This window comes from Procambarus clarkii, chromosome 30 (assembly GCF_040958095.1).
Source record: "Procambarus clarkii isolate CNS0578487 chromosome 30, FALCON_Pclarkii_2.0, whole genome shotgun sequence".
Taxonomy (NCBI): domain Eukaryota; kingdom Metazoa; phylum Arthropoda; class Malacostraca; order Decapoda; family Cambaridae; genus Procambarus; species Procambarus clarkii.
Genome location: NC_091179.1, coordinates 22,235,384 through 22,250,327, shown reverse-complemented (window position 1 = coordinate 22,250,327; position 14,944 = coordinate 22,235,384).

Genomic DNA, 14,944 nt, shown 5'->3' with positions numbered 1-14,944 from the left:
ACACCACCGTTGGAGTTTATGGCGGTGTTTTTGTTGCATACTCAGCAAAAACCTCTTTTAGGAGCAGTTGTTGGCACCTCCAGGCTTGTGGAGGCTTATATATATATATATATATATATATATATATATATATATATATATATATATATATATATATATATATATATATATATATATATTTATATATATATATATATATATATATATATATATATATATATATATATATGTATGTATATATATATATATATATATATATATATATATATATATATATATATATATATATATATATATATATATATATATATATATATACACATATATATGTTGTACCTAGTAGCCAGAACGTCGTACTCGGCCTGCTATGCAAAGCCCGATTGGCCTAATAAGCTAAGTTTTCCTGAATTAATATATTTTCTCAATTTTTTTTCTTATGAACTGATAAAACTACCCATTTCATTATGTATGAGGTCAATTTTTTTTTATTGGAGTTAAAATTAACGTAGATATATGACCGAACCTAACCAACCCTACCTAACCTAACCTATCTTTATAGATTAGGTTAGGTTAAGTTAGGTAGCCGAAAAAGTTAAGTTAGGTTAGGTTAGGCTAGGTAGGTTAGGTAGTCAAAAAAAATTAATTCATGAAAACTTGGCTAATTAGGCAAATCGGGCCTTGCATAGTAGGCTGAGAAGTGCATTCTGGCTACTTGGTACGACATATATATATATATATATATATATATATATATATATATATATATATATATATATATATATATATATATATATATATATATATATATATATATATATATATATATATAGGGGGGTACCACCACTGGTGCAATTATAGGGACCCACAGCCTCAGAGAAGGGAACACAGAGCACTCAGGGAATATATATATATATATATATATATATATATATATATATATATATATATATATATATATATATATATATATATATGTGTGTGTGTGTGTGTATATCTGTGTGTAATAATGTAAGGGCGAAGAGGGAGAACGGCCTATTAACATTGCTTGGGTGCAGGGGGGAGTTGTGTAAAATCCTGATTTGTGCCTCGGAGAGGCTACATGATCCATTAAGTTCAGTAGAACTTCGGTTTCAACTCTTTTAACCCTGTCGTAGCTAAGTCGATTAAGGCAGTGTCTGGGATGCTCCCGGACGCAGGTTCGAATCCTCGTCACCGCCCTTGTGGATTTTATCATTTTATTTCTGGGTTCTTTGGGTTTCAAGTGTGGTGTGATGGTTGGCCGGGAGAATGCCGTGGTCTTGAACAATGCACCGGCCACTTGTAACGAGCTTTCTTTATGGGACGTACATCGTGTAAAGGGACTTGAGGATGCCCAACTGACACTGAAGAGGACATGTGGTGTGACTTGGGGTCACCAGTTGAGGACTGTCAGTTCACGAGTGATACTCCATGGGTGGACGATGCCTCGCCTGTCAATGTGCCTAGATGCGCCTAGTGCTCCCATTGTGCGAGATATTATGTTAGTGACAGATATTATTGGATTTGTTGACATTCCTCCTGATGGTAGGCAATCCTCTTTGTCATAGACTAATCCAGACAGGTGGGGCATGATGGAGATTGGGAAATGCCAGTTGACTGGTGATGGGTTGAAGTTGACTTTACGGAGGGGTTCTGTCAGACTCACCTGCTTGTAATACCCGGCTTGCTGAGAGTTTGCGTCCTCCGGTTGACTGCAAGGATCGTCCAGGCTGACGTGCTTCTCCTTCTTTTGTTTGTGATGCCTCGAACTTTGAATTATGCAACGATTAATGGGAATGGGCTCAACTGCCGTGTTAAGCAGCTTCACCTTGTGTCGCTGGCTAAATTTCACAGACTGGGGGTGTTCTGAAGTTGGATGCCATGAAGTGTTTTATTTAGCTATTGTTAAACCCACCCGTGTTGTCAAAGGTAGGAACGATGATTTTGGTGGTAAAATGGGCGGGTATATGTATTCCTGGTTCTTATTTGAATGATACCGGGAATGTGTTATTTGCTCACCTGCATTAAACAGTGGAGAAAGAAGACCCTGTTGAGGTTGACTCTAGTCTGATTTTGTAGAGAGACATCAGACGTGTAGCATAAGTGGGAGGTCATTTCGCCTCTCACGGAGAGACGTTAGTGAAATACCACTACTCTGATCGTTTCTTTACTTAATCGGTAAGACGGAAGCGGAGTTTCTCCACGAAGGAGTACCTCCTGTTTCTAGCCCTAAATGGCAGAAGGGCGATGACCGACGAGCGAGCGTACCAGTTTTGGAGCTTACCTTCTCCCCTGGCACATAGGGTTCACGCCTCTGCGTCTTCCCAGCAAACAATTTTAGGTTGCCACAACATATCTGGAAAGTATTTGAAAGGATTGGAAACGTTTGTTTTATCGTATCAGATACGATATTGTGTGTGGACTTAAATAGGTTTCCAAAACTTATAACCAAAACCTACGTATCTAACACTAATTTGAGATGTTGTGGCAACTTTACAATCCTAACCTGAATCATTCATAATCCATTCATATACCAATATGAATCTCTTATGAAAGGTTTGAGCCTATAATCTGAACCCTTTTCACTTCTTTGTGTTTAAAGTTAAATTTCTTGAAATTAAATTATATTTTATATTATATTATTTTTATTATATTTTATATTATATTATTATTTTCAATTTAAATATTAAAACCAATTTAAGGGTAAAAAAAATCTAATAATTTATATTTCTTTTATTATTTACTAACAATTATAATTATTTACTAACGGAGAGAGGGGAGGCTGTACGGCGGAGAGTGGGGGCTGTGGCGGACAGTGGCGGCGGGCGGACAGTGGCGGCGGGCGGACAGTGGCGGCGGCGGGCGGACAGTGGCGGCGGGCGGACAGTGGCGGCGGTGGCGGATAGTGGTGGCGGGCGGACAGTGGCGGCGGTGGCGGATAGTGGCGGCGGGCGGACAGTGGCGGCGGGCGGACAGTGGCGGCGGTGGCGGATAGTGGCGGCTGTGGCGGATAGTGGCGGCGGGCGGACCGTGGCGGCTGTGGCGGCGGTGGTGGACAGTGGCGGCGGGCGGACAGTGGCGGCGGCGGGCGGACAGTGGCGGCGGCGGGCGGACAGTGGCGGCGGCGGGCGGACAGTGGTGGCGGCGGGCGAACAGTGGCGGCGACGGGCGGACAGTGGTGGCGGCGGGCGGACAGTGGTGGCGGCGGGCGGACAGTGGTGGCGGCGGGCGGACAGTGGTGGTGGCGGGCGGACAGTGGTGGCGGCGGGCGGACAGTGGTGGCGGTGGCAGACAGTGGTGGCGGTGGCAGACAGTGGTGGCGGTGGCGGACAGTGGTGGCGGTGGCGGATAGTGGCAGCGGGCGGACAGTGGCGGCGGGCGGACAGTGGCGGCGGGCGGACAGTGGCGGCGGGCGGACAGTGGTGGCGGTGGCGGACAGTGGCGGCGGTGGCGGACAGTGGCGGCGGTGGCGGATAGTGGCGGCGGGCGGACAGTGGCGGCGGGCGGACAGGGCGGCGGCGGGCGGACAGTGGCGGCGGGCGGACAGTGGCGGCGGTGGCGGATAGTGGCGGCTGTGGCGGATAGTGGCGGCGGGCGGACCGTGGCGGCTGTGGCGGCGGTGGTGGACAGTGGCGGCGGGCGGACAGTGGCGGCGGCGGGCGGACAGTGGCGGCGGCGGGCGGACAGTGGCGGCGGCGGGCGGACAGTGGTGGCGGCGGGCGAACAGTGGCGGCGACGGGCGGACAGTGGTGGCGGCGGGCGGACAGTGGTGGCGGCGGGCGGACAGTGGTGGCGGCGGGCGGACAGTGGTGGTGGCGGGCGGACAGTGGTGGCGGCGGGCGGACAGTGGTGGCGGTGGCAGACAGTGGTGGCGGTGGCAGACAGTGGTGGCGGTGGCGGACAGTGGTGGCGGTGGCGGATAGTGGCAGCGGGCGGACAGTGGCGGCGGGCGGACAGTGGCGGCGGGCGGACAGTGGCGGCGGGCGGACAGTGGTGGCGGTGGCGGACAGTGGCGGCGGTGGCGGACAGTGGCGGCGGTGGCGGATAGTGGCGGCGGGCGGACAGTGGCGGCGGGCGGACAGGGCGGCGGCGGGCGGACAGTGGCGGCGGGCGGACAGTGGCGGCGGTGGCGGATAGTGGCGGCGGGCGGACAGTGGCGGCGGTGGCGGATAGTGGCGGCGGGCGGACAGTGGTGGCGGTGGCGGACAGTGGCGGCGGTGGCGGATAGTGGTGGCGGGCGGACAGTGGCGGCGGTGGCGGATAGTGGCGGCGGGCGGACAGTGGTGGCGGGCGGACAGTGGCGGCGGTGGCGGATAGTGGCGGCTGTGGCGGATAGTGGCGGCGGGCGGACCGTGGCGGCTGTGGCGGATAGTGGCGGCGGGCGGACCGTGGCGGCTGTGGCGGCGGTGGTGGACAGTGGCGGCGGGCGGACGGTGGCGGCGGCGGGCGGACAGTGGCGGCGGCGGGCGGACAGTGGCGGCGGCGGGCGGACAGTGGTGGCGGCGGGCGGACAGTGGTGGCGGCGGGCGGACAGTGGTGGCGGCGGGCGGACAGTGGTGGCGGCGGGCGGACAGTGGTGGCGGCATTAGAGAAAAACCAACATTAGAGATCACGCGGCCTAGGCCTAGGCCTATCTGTGACCACACATCCTGCTTTGCTGGCCTGCTACCCTCTCACACCTCACACTCTTAACTCTCTCATAATCACTCTCACTCTCAATCACTCTTACGCACAATTACTCACTCTTACTCTCAATCACTCTTACACACTATTACTCACTCTTACTCTCAATCACTCTTACGCACAATTACTCACTCTTCCTCTCAGTCATCCTTACTCACTCTCATACTCACTCTTACTCTGTCACTCTTACTCTGTCACTCTTACTCTCTGTCACTCTTACTCTCTGTCACTCTTACTCTCTGTCACTCTTACTCTGTCACTCTTACTCTGTCACTCTTACTCTCTGTCACTCTTACTCTCTGTCACTCTTACTCTCTGTCACTCTTACTCTCTGTCACTCTTACTCTGTCATTCTTACTCACTCTCAGTCACCCTTACCCATTCATACTCACTCTCTCACTCTTACTCTCATACTCTTACTCTCAATTACTCTTACTCTCAATCACTCTTACTCCCAATCACTCCTACTCCCAATCACTCCTACTCTCAATCACTCCTACTCTCATTCTTACTCTTACTCTTACTCCCAATCACTCTTACTCTCAATCACTCTTATTCTCATTCTTACTCTTACTCTCACTCTTACTCTTACTCCCAATCACTCTTACTCCCAATCACTCTTACTCTCAATCACTCTTAACTCTCAATCACTCTTACTCTCAATCACTCTTACTCTCATTCTTACTCTTACTCACTCTTACTCTCAATCACTCTTATTCTCATTCTTACTCCTACTCCCAATCACTCTTACTCCCAATCACTCTTACTCTCAATCACTCTTACTCCCAATCACTCTTACTCTCAATCACTCTTACTCTCAATCACTCTTACTCTCAATCACTCTTACTCTCACTAACTCTCAATCACTCTTACTCTCACTCTAACTCTCAATCACTCTGACGCACTATTACTCACTCTTACTCTCAGTCATCCTTACTCACTCTTACTCTGTCACTCTTACTCTCTGTCACTCTTACTCTCTGTCACTCTTACTCTGTCACTCTTACTCTCTGTCACTCTTACTCTGTCACTCTTACTCTGTCACTCTTACTCTCTGTCACTCTTACTCTCTGTCACTCTTACTCTCTGTCACTCTTACTCTCTGTCACTCTTACTCTCTGTCACTCTTACTCTCTATCACTCTTACTCTCTATCACTCTTACTCTGTCACTCTTACTCACTCTCAGTCACCCTTACCCATTCATACTCACTCTCTCACTCTTACTCTCACACTCTTACTCTCAATTACTCTTACTCTCAATCACTCTTACTCCCAATCACTCCTACTCCCAATCACTCCTACTCTCAATCACTCCTACTCTCATTCTTACTCTTACTCTTACTCCCAATCACTCTTACTCTCAATCACTCTTATTCTCATTCTTACTCTTACTCTTACTCCCAATCACTCTTACTCCCAATCACTCTTACTCTCAATCACTCTTACTCTCAATCACTCTTACTCTCAATCACTCTTACTCTCATTCTTACCCTTACTCACTCCTACTCTCAATCACTCTTATTCTCATTCTTACTCCTACTCTCACTCTTACTCCTACTCCCAATCACTCTTACTCCCAATCACTCTTACTCTCAATCACTCTTACTCTCAATCATTCTTACTCTCACTAACTCTCAATCACTCTTACTCTCACTCTAACTCTCAATCACTCTTACTCTCATACTCACCCTTACTCTCAATCACTTTTACTCTCAATCACTTTTACTCTCACTCTTACTCATTCTGTCACCCTTACTCTCACTCTTACTCACTCTGTCACTCTTACTCACTCTCAGTCACTCTTACTTATACTCACTCTTACTCACACTTACACACTCTCTGGCACTCTCACTCACCTTCAGTCACTCTTACTCACTCTTACCCACTCTCGCTCACTCTTACTCACTCTAGTTAATAAGAACACGCCAATATAAGACAACAAAACGTTTTCAGATTCTTTCACACCACTTTCCAGCAACTTTTATAATTTATATAAATTATCTTAGGGAATAATACATAAATTATATATTTAAACATGATATTAGTGTTTAGTGGAATGCATAAGGAGTCAAATTGTGTTAAAAAGAGCTATTTTTAGAAAATTTGGAAAACTACTTTTTTCTGATCATATTGTAACAAAATGGATTTTGAACGTTTCACTCAGCCAATATATATCATTCACAATTTATTAATGAATTTTACAAAAAAAAAACACCATAAATTTTATTTTTAAACATGTAAAAACTATTTGTAATACATTAGGAACAAAAAAGTTGAGAAAAACAATTTATTATAAAACCTTTGTGTTTGGATTTTTTGATTAAAAGTTTCTCAAAGGCTCTCCTGCACCATTCTCAATGCAAATCATTCCCATGCCTAAGGGAAGAGATAGACAAACGTTTTCTAGATGATTTGTGTTTGCTGGGTTTGGGTTGGTTAATCTTCCGGCTGTGGCCTCCTCCGACCCCAGGCTCGGAGGATTTTTATTAAATCAGAAACACCAGAGATGAAAGCTTGCATTCTGGGCACCTACACGATGGACGAGCACCAGGAAACTGGCCGCCCCCGGACCCCCAGACGGAGTCCAGACTCCACATCAGCAACCAATATGGCTCTCCCCAACGAGGTAACCACCCCCCAGAAAGGGGTGGCAATACGGCGGGGGAGGGGGGGAGTCGACACCACTGGGCCCAAACTCGCGAAGGACTGCTGGGCACTGGGCACAGGTGCAGAGTCCCTTCGGTGACCATCTTTCTTAAGAACTACCTTGAGTTCATGGGCTCCATCATCTTCCACAGAAGGTAAGGGGGGGGGGCACCGCCTCCCACTTTGGAGAGCTCACATCAGGAAGCACAGGGAGGACACAGGAACCAACACAGAGCTCTCCATACCAGCACCTCTCATCCATCGCATGCACATCTGCCACCACCACCTCCGAGTCCACCGTAACCTCACCAGGTACAGACCCTTCGTTGTCGGAAGACATGCAGCTCACAAAATCTCCCACGTCCACCCAGGCGGGACTATCCGAGACCATAAAATGATGAAGAGAGTGTGAGCACTTAGGGTTAGGGCGCAAGTCATCCGCGCTCTCCATCGCCACAGAATCTGACTCCCGAGGATCACAGGGAGTCCGCGACCTGGCATGGGCACGCAAAACCTCAACGGCAGTAACAACCAGCTGGCTACTGGGTATAATAAACACTGATATAGTATCACATCGGCCAGACAGAGGAAGGGATGTCAGATCATAGCCTCATTTCCAGCGTCTTAATGCTGTTTAGAACGCCTCTCAAGTGACCAGAGGAGATACCATTCATCCTCACATTCGCTATCTTTCCAACCTGCCCAAAGTACCTCCTCAACAATTCCTCCAGGAATTCAATAGGGGCACAATATACACTGGCGTAGGTGAAAGCGTCACTGTGGTCGGAGATAACAACCGACCGAGCAGCACCCGGCAGCTGGAAAGTACGCCCTTCAAATCGGTGCAGAAACACCAGGTAGTCCTTGCTAGTGGAGAGCTTTACCTCTGCCTGTTGCTTCGTCAACAGTTCTACTTCACATACGGCACCCACATCGATACCCAACCAATCAAACAACGTCTGTTCCACTGTAGGGTAATGCACATTGCAGGACTATTCCAAGTCAACTGACTGAGCCCTCAGCACGGGGGCCAAGGGAACATCATACGGTGCACGCTTGGCACAAGGCCCCAGTTATCCACCACACCAATGACCAACCACTAGTTGAGCACACCCCCACGACTGGAGCGAGTAGCCAATACCTTCACCCCCTCTGGTGGCCAAGCACGCAAACGTTGCATTAGCAATTGGAAGCCGAGCAACTCTTCCATTCCCAAGACGTCGAAAATTGCGTCACAGATTCAGAATTGACAGTCTCTGAGAACGTTAACCCCACTGACCCAGAACGCCTGAGCGGGGGAGAATATTCTGGCAAACCTGCATCATCCTGCAAATAAGTGGAATAACCACCAGAAGGGCGACCAACCAGGCCACAACAAATGCCAGGTGCGAATCAGCAGGCAGGATGGACCAAACAACATTCGCTCACCTTGGCTGCCACCGCCAGTCTACTTCAACAAGGGATGTTTGCTCGTTTCTACTTTGTAGGAATTCTTTCCAATGTATATTCCGTATAACATTGCTCATGTCTCTCACCTCTCTATCTGCAACATGAAATGCATGTAAATCTTTTTGTGATTTGGTTCGTTTGAATGTATCTCCAAGCTGATTTATTCGTTCATGATATTTAACGAATATGGGATCAAGGACTCACATGGTGGTTGTGGGTGTTGTCCACCTCTGCTATACTTACGGCTTGTTCCCCAACACATCCATGTTTTGTAGTAGGTAGTAAGTTTATCAAAGTCTCTGGAGAAAGCTTGTACATTTGTTATTGTGTACTATTTTGGTATACAGTTAATAAAGTGGTTATGCAAACCATATTTTTTTGTTTTTATTTAAATTTACATGCCAAAGGGCATAAAGCATAAATGCAATAAAAGATGGCACCAAAGTACCACAACAAAACACAAAAATATGATATCAGCTACACAACAGAACATACCACAAACCCCAATAACATTAGTACATGAAACAGAACAAAATCAGTCCGAATAAGATTTTGGGTCGTTAGGATGGTACTTATGAGGAAATTCCTCCCAAGCAAACTGCCGACGATATCCCTTCCATATAGCCCACACTTCCGGAGATGGTGAAAAGTCTCCCCGGCAATATGAGGGATGCATAAGCAGTGCTGAAGAGTCCCCGGCCACGCAGGCCAGCATCCTTCCTAAGAACCAACACCAAGTCCTTCCCCGCAGCCACGGACTCCGTAGGGGGCAACAACACCAGCATCCACCTCCTCAGGATGGAGAACTGCCACCACCACCACATTGAGTTTCTAAATTATAGCATATACGTTGATGAATGAGAAATGGCCTGCTGCAGTTTGTTCATGGAAGTGATGGTACTGTGTGTGTATACAGTGTGTGACGTGCTCACAAGAGCATGTGGTAAATCACTTCTGATATATGTTAGTAAGCCTGTGGCGTTACTGTTCATATAGGATATATACCCCCTGATTCTATTCACCTGGACTGTACGGGTCTCCAATCGCAGACCCCACACGTGTGAGGCCGAATTACTATCAATTCGGCTATGAGCTCATAACCAAGTTGATTGTGCTACGGCCTCACATACATAGTGTCCGCGGTTCGAGTCCCTTACAGTCCACGTGAAAGGAATGTTAATTTCGACGGAAGTGTGGATGACAATTTTTACCCTCTGAAATTTGGTGGGGTTTTGTTTATCATGTTAAACGTTTGGGCTCCTGTTTAGCAATTATATCTATATTGTTGCTGGTATCGTGTGCAATTAGGTCATTCAGTCTTCTGTTGATGCTACGAATGTACCAACTAAGAACTTAATGTTCCTTATGTTCCTTGTGTCAGCAGCAGCCATTGTGGTGGTGTTGTTCTTCCACGTGACTTATGGTCAAATTGTTGTGCTTGTCCCACTTCCACAATGTGTTAATAAGTGCAGCTACAGGTCTACGGTTATGCAGCTGCAGTTGGTGCAGCTACATAAATAGCTGCACCCACCTGGTGTCTGGTTTCTTCAGTAATGCCTGGTGATGTCATCAGTCTCTCGATCACTGAAGAACTCGGGATGGTCTGCGAGTCAATGTTCTCTGGAATTTTCATGGCATTAGCACTGTAAAACAGTGGATTATCATTTTCATTCTGGTACTTGACTTTAATCCTTTCGTTGCCATTTCAATAGATGCTGGTGTAGGTCGACCTCCATTTGCAGTTACTATTTGCGTGTCACTATCACTGCTGTCATCACTAAGTTGACTGACGACAACGACATCGTCACAGTAGGCGTTGTCGCTCTTATCTCTGCCGCCTCCGCCCCTACCGCCGACGGCAATGCCGCTGGCACTGTCACCGCTGCTGTTGCAGTCGCTGCCGCTACTTCCACACAGTTGTGCCACAGTTTGTGGCACAACTGTTCGAAGGCTGTTGTATCTCTTGTGAAGAAGCACGACGTAGCAGGAATCTGTTCACCAGTTGATTGACAATTGAAAGGCGGGTCAAAAGAGCCAGAGCTTAACCCCTGCAAGCACAACTAGGTGAGTACACTCTTTCTATCACACCCTCCTACCTCACACACCTTCCATGTCTCACTTGGTCAGTGAAACCATTTTCTCATCACATGGTCTTCATCACCGTAAAAGTCTTCACGCCATACCCACGCTACAGTTACAGATACCCTCCCTTCTTCTCCCACACATACTTTTCCTTTATCCCCTTAATACTGTAACCATTGTCACTACACACTATATATCACTGTAACTAAAAGGTTCTGCCCTGAACGCGACTCTATCTGAACATTAGTTTTTCATGCACAGTGTAGCATATCATCAGTAATTCTCAATCAGGTGAGATGGAATTCTCATTTCTGGAAATGACTTCTAGTGCTCCGCTGAGACACGAAGTCACAATGTGGAGGGTTGCGTTGAGTTCCAAGTACACAACCTCGAGAACTACGTTGCGACCCAAGGGTACGACCACGAGGTCTGCGTTGAGACAAGTACAGGACCTCGTGAGCCGCGTTGATGCCCAAGGACAGGGCCTCGAAGCTGCGTTGAGACTGTAGGAAACACACTTTAGTTGTCCGTTGAGGCTCTTAGACAAGATCTCGAGGATTACTTGGAGACCCATGGAAAAGACCTCAAGGCCGGCATTGAGCCCCAAGGACACAAATTCAAGTGTTATTTTCAAATCCAAGTGCACAATCTCGAGTCGTGCATCGAGACCCAAAAACGCGCCGTAGAGAGCTGCATGACATTTCGAGACAACAAAATCACTATTGACGTTTCCCACGATGATGACGTCCGGTCACTTATTTAAGTGTTTTACCCTGAGTGCTACAGCATGCGTTCTCTGTGTTTATATATTGTATACGACAACCTAAGATCCAGACTTTATGAATGTATGAATTTGTGTATATCAGTTTGTGATCGAGAATGTTTTAGGTTATAACAATAACCTTGTTATAACAATAAGTACAATTGTAGATTGTATTAGACATGTTCTATAATGTGTACTGTACCCCTGAGGCTGCAAAAAGGCATTCTATGTTAACATAAGTGCAGCTATGTATAATTGGGATTTTTATTAAGTTAATTATATGTATTATATGAAGAGGTAGGGGTATTATTATTATTTGACTCATGTTCCGTTGATTGTTGCTTGTTGAGTACCAATTTTAGCTATTTTGTGTCCGTTGTCCGTGTGAATGTGATTAGTCAGACTACAGCTACTGCACTTAGTCCATGTTACTCAAGCTTGTAGCTGAAATCTGGAATGCAAAAAATATAAGAACATATATTCATTTCCGATTGCTGTGATGCTTAAGTGGACGCCGTTGTGACACCTTTTGAAGAAACTATTAATTTTTAGCAAAACTGTTACTCTTCCCAAAACAGATATATTTCAACTGGTATGAAATTTTTACGTTTTTAATAATTTATGTATTTCTTACAAAAATTTCACATGCAGGTTTTTGACCTGATAGACGAATAACATGACATTCTTAGCTGCCTCACGGACACTAGACACGTTCTGCATGAGTGACACCAGACACGTTCTGCATAATGTTCTCCAGACACGTTCTGCATAATGTTCTCCAGACACGTTCTGCATAATGTTCTCCAGACACGATCTGCATAATGTTCTCCAGACACGTTCTGCATAATGTTCTCCAGACACGTTCTGCATAATGTTCTCCAGACACGACCTGCATAATGTTCTCCAGACACGTTCTGCATAATGTTCTCCAGACACGTTCTGCATAATGGACGCCAGACATGTTCCGCATGAGGGACACCTTTCACGTTCTGCATGAGGGACTCCAGACACGTTCTACATGAGGGACACCAGACACGTTCTGCATCAGTGACTCCAGACACGTTCTGCATGAGGGATACCAGACACGTTCTGCATGAGGGACACCAGACACGTTCTGCATCAGTGACTCCAGACACGTTCTGCATAAGGGACACCAGACACGTTCTGCATGAGGGACACCAGACACGTTCTGCATGAGGGACACCAGACACGTTCTGCATGAGGGACTCCAGACACGTTCTGCATGAGGGACACCAGACACGTTCTGCATCAGTGACTCCAGACACGTTCTGCATAAGGGACACCAGACACGTTCTGCATAAGGGACACCAGACACGTTCTGCATGAGGGACACCAGACACGTTCTGCATAAGGGACACCAGACACGTTCTGCATGAGGGGCACCAGACACGTTCTACATGAGGGACACCAGACACGTTCTGCATGAGGGACACCAGACACGTTCTGCATGAGGGACACCAGACACGTTCTGCATCAGTGACTCCAGACACGTTCTGCATAAGGGACACCAGACACGTTCTGCATGAGGGACACCAGACACGTTCTGCATGAGGGACTCCAGATACGTTCTGCATGAGGGACTCCAGACACGTTCTGCATGAGGGACTCCAGACACGTTCTGCATGAGGGACTCCAGACACGTTCTGCATGAGGGACTCCAGACACGTTCTGCATGAGGAACACAAGACACGTTCTGCATGAGGGACACCAGACACGTTCTGCATGAGGGACTCCAGATACGTTCTGCATGAGGGACTCCAGATACGTTCTGCATGAGGGACACCAGACACTTTCTGCATGAGGGACTCCAGACACGTTCTGCATGAGGGACTCCAGACACGTTCTGCATGAGGGACATTAGACACGTTCTGGATGAGGGGCACCAGACACGTTCTGCACGAGGGACTCCTGACACGTTCTACATGAGTGACTCCAGACACGTTCTACATGAGTGACTCCAGACACGTTCTACATGAGAGACTCCAGACACGTTCTACATGAGTGACTCCAGACACGTTCTACATGAGTGACTCCAGACACGTTCTACATGAGGGACACTAAATTCTAATTCTAAACATTCGGCAGGAATGAGTGATGTGAAGTTACCTTGGATTACAGCTTGCTCGCAACATAATTATAGAAATTTGTTACCCTGCTGTATATGAAGCCTTGCAGGCCTTCAGATAGCCGCCATTACGTGGCACTCTGAGGCACAGGGCCACACCCTAATCTGATGCTACAATTATTCAGCCTTAGCAGGCCCCATCTTCAGTATCAGCTAATTCCCCACCTTTTTTATTTTATACTGTAGATAGATTAACTATAAGTATAATTACAGTAGATTAGACCATATGTGGTATGATTTATAATTTATATTAAATACTAGGTAAACAATTTGTGGTTTATGAAGGATCCACTTCAAAGTGGTTTAAGCCACAAACTGTCCACCATCTATGTGTGCAGAAATATTTTAGCAGGTTGAATCAGAATATATATATATAGTCCACTAACTAACTAATAACTAACTCAGAAGAAAAATAATATAATAATAAAGCCAACTGATATATAAATTAAAGAAAATATTTGAGTAAAAAATAGAATAAAAGAATTAAAGCTTGCTAGGATTTTCGTACATAAGTTTTGGTCTTTTGAACCTAGATACAAGATCCTGATTAGGATCATCATAAACATAAGTGCAATATTTACACACATATTAATTATAACAGGAAGACACTGCTATACAATTTCTTGCCCAACTTTTTCAATCTCAGCTAACAAGTGAACAGAACTTATAACAAGCACTATTATTGTTCCAAGGCCTGAACCAAAAGAACAAATGTGCTTTTTCATTACAAGAGGTTGATAAGTGGCTAATTAATTTACTCATAAATGTATATATAATTTTAAGTGTTTGTATAAACATTACATAATATTTAATATTGCACCATTACTGTAATAATTACTGCATGTCACATTATTTACAACCACTTCTTGCACAAGGGTAGGACATTTTAGTCTGGTGTTGTACAGCAACCTAGTCTAATTTATTGTGCTAACCTGGTGTAAGAGTAAGAATTTACACTTGTCTAGAGTTGAACCTATATTACAACCTAGCAAGCATATATTTTTTGTGCAGTTTCTTAATACAACCCGAGTTGTGTTGTCTACATAATATAACCGTAACTATAGTAATAATTTAACTATAATCATTTCACCTTTGAGTGTTAACCTGTGTCTCTGTACCAACTAAGAGTGATTTGAGGGGCTAACTTGAGGTAAAT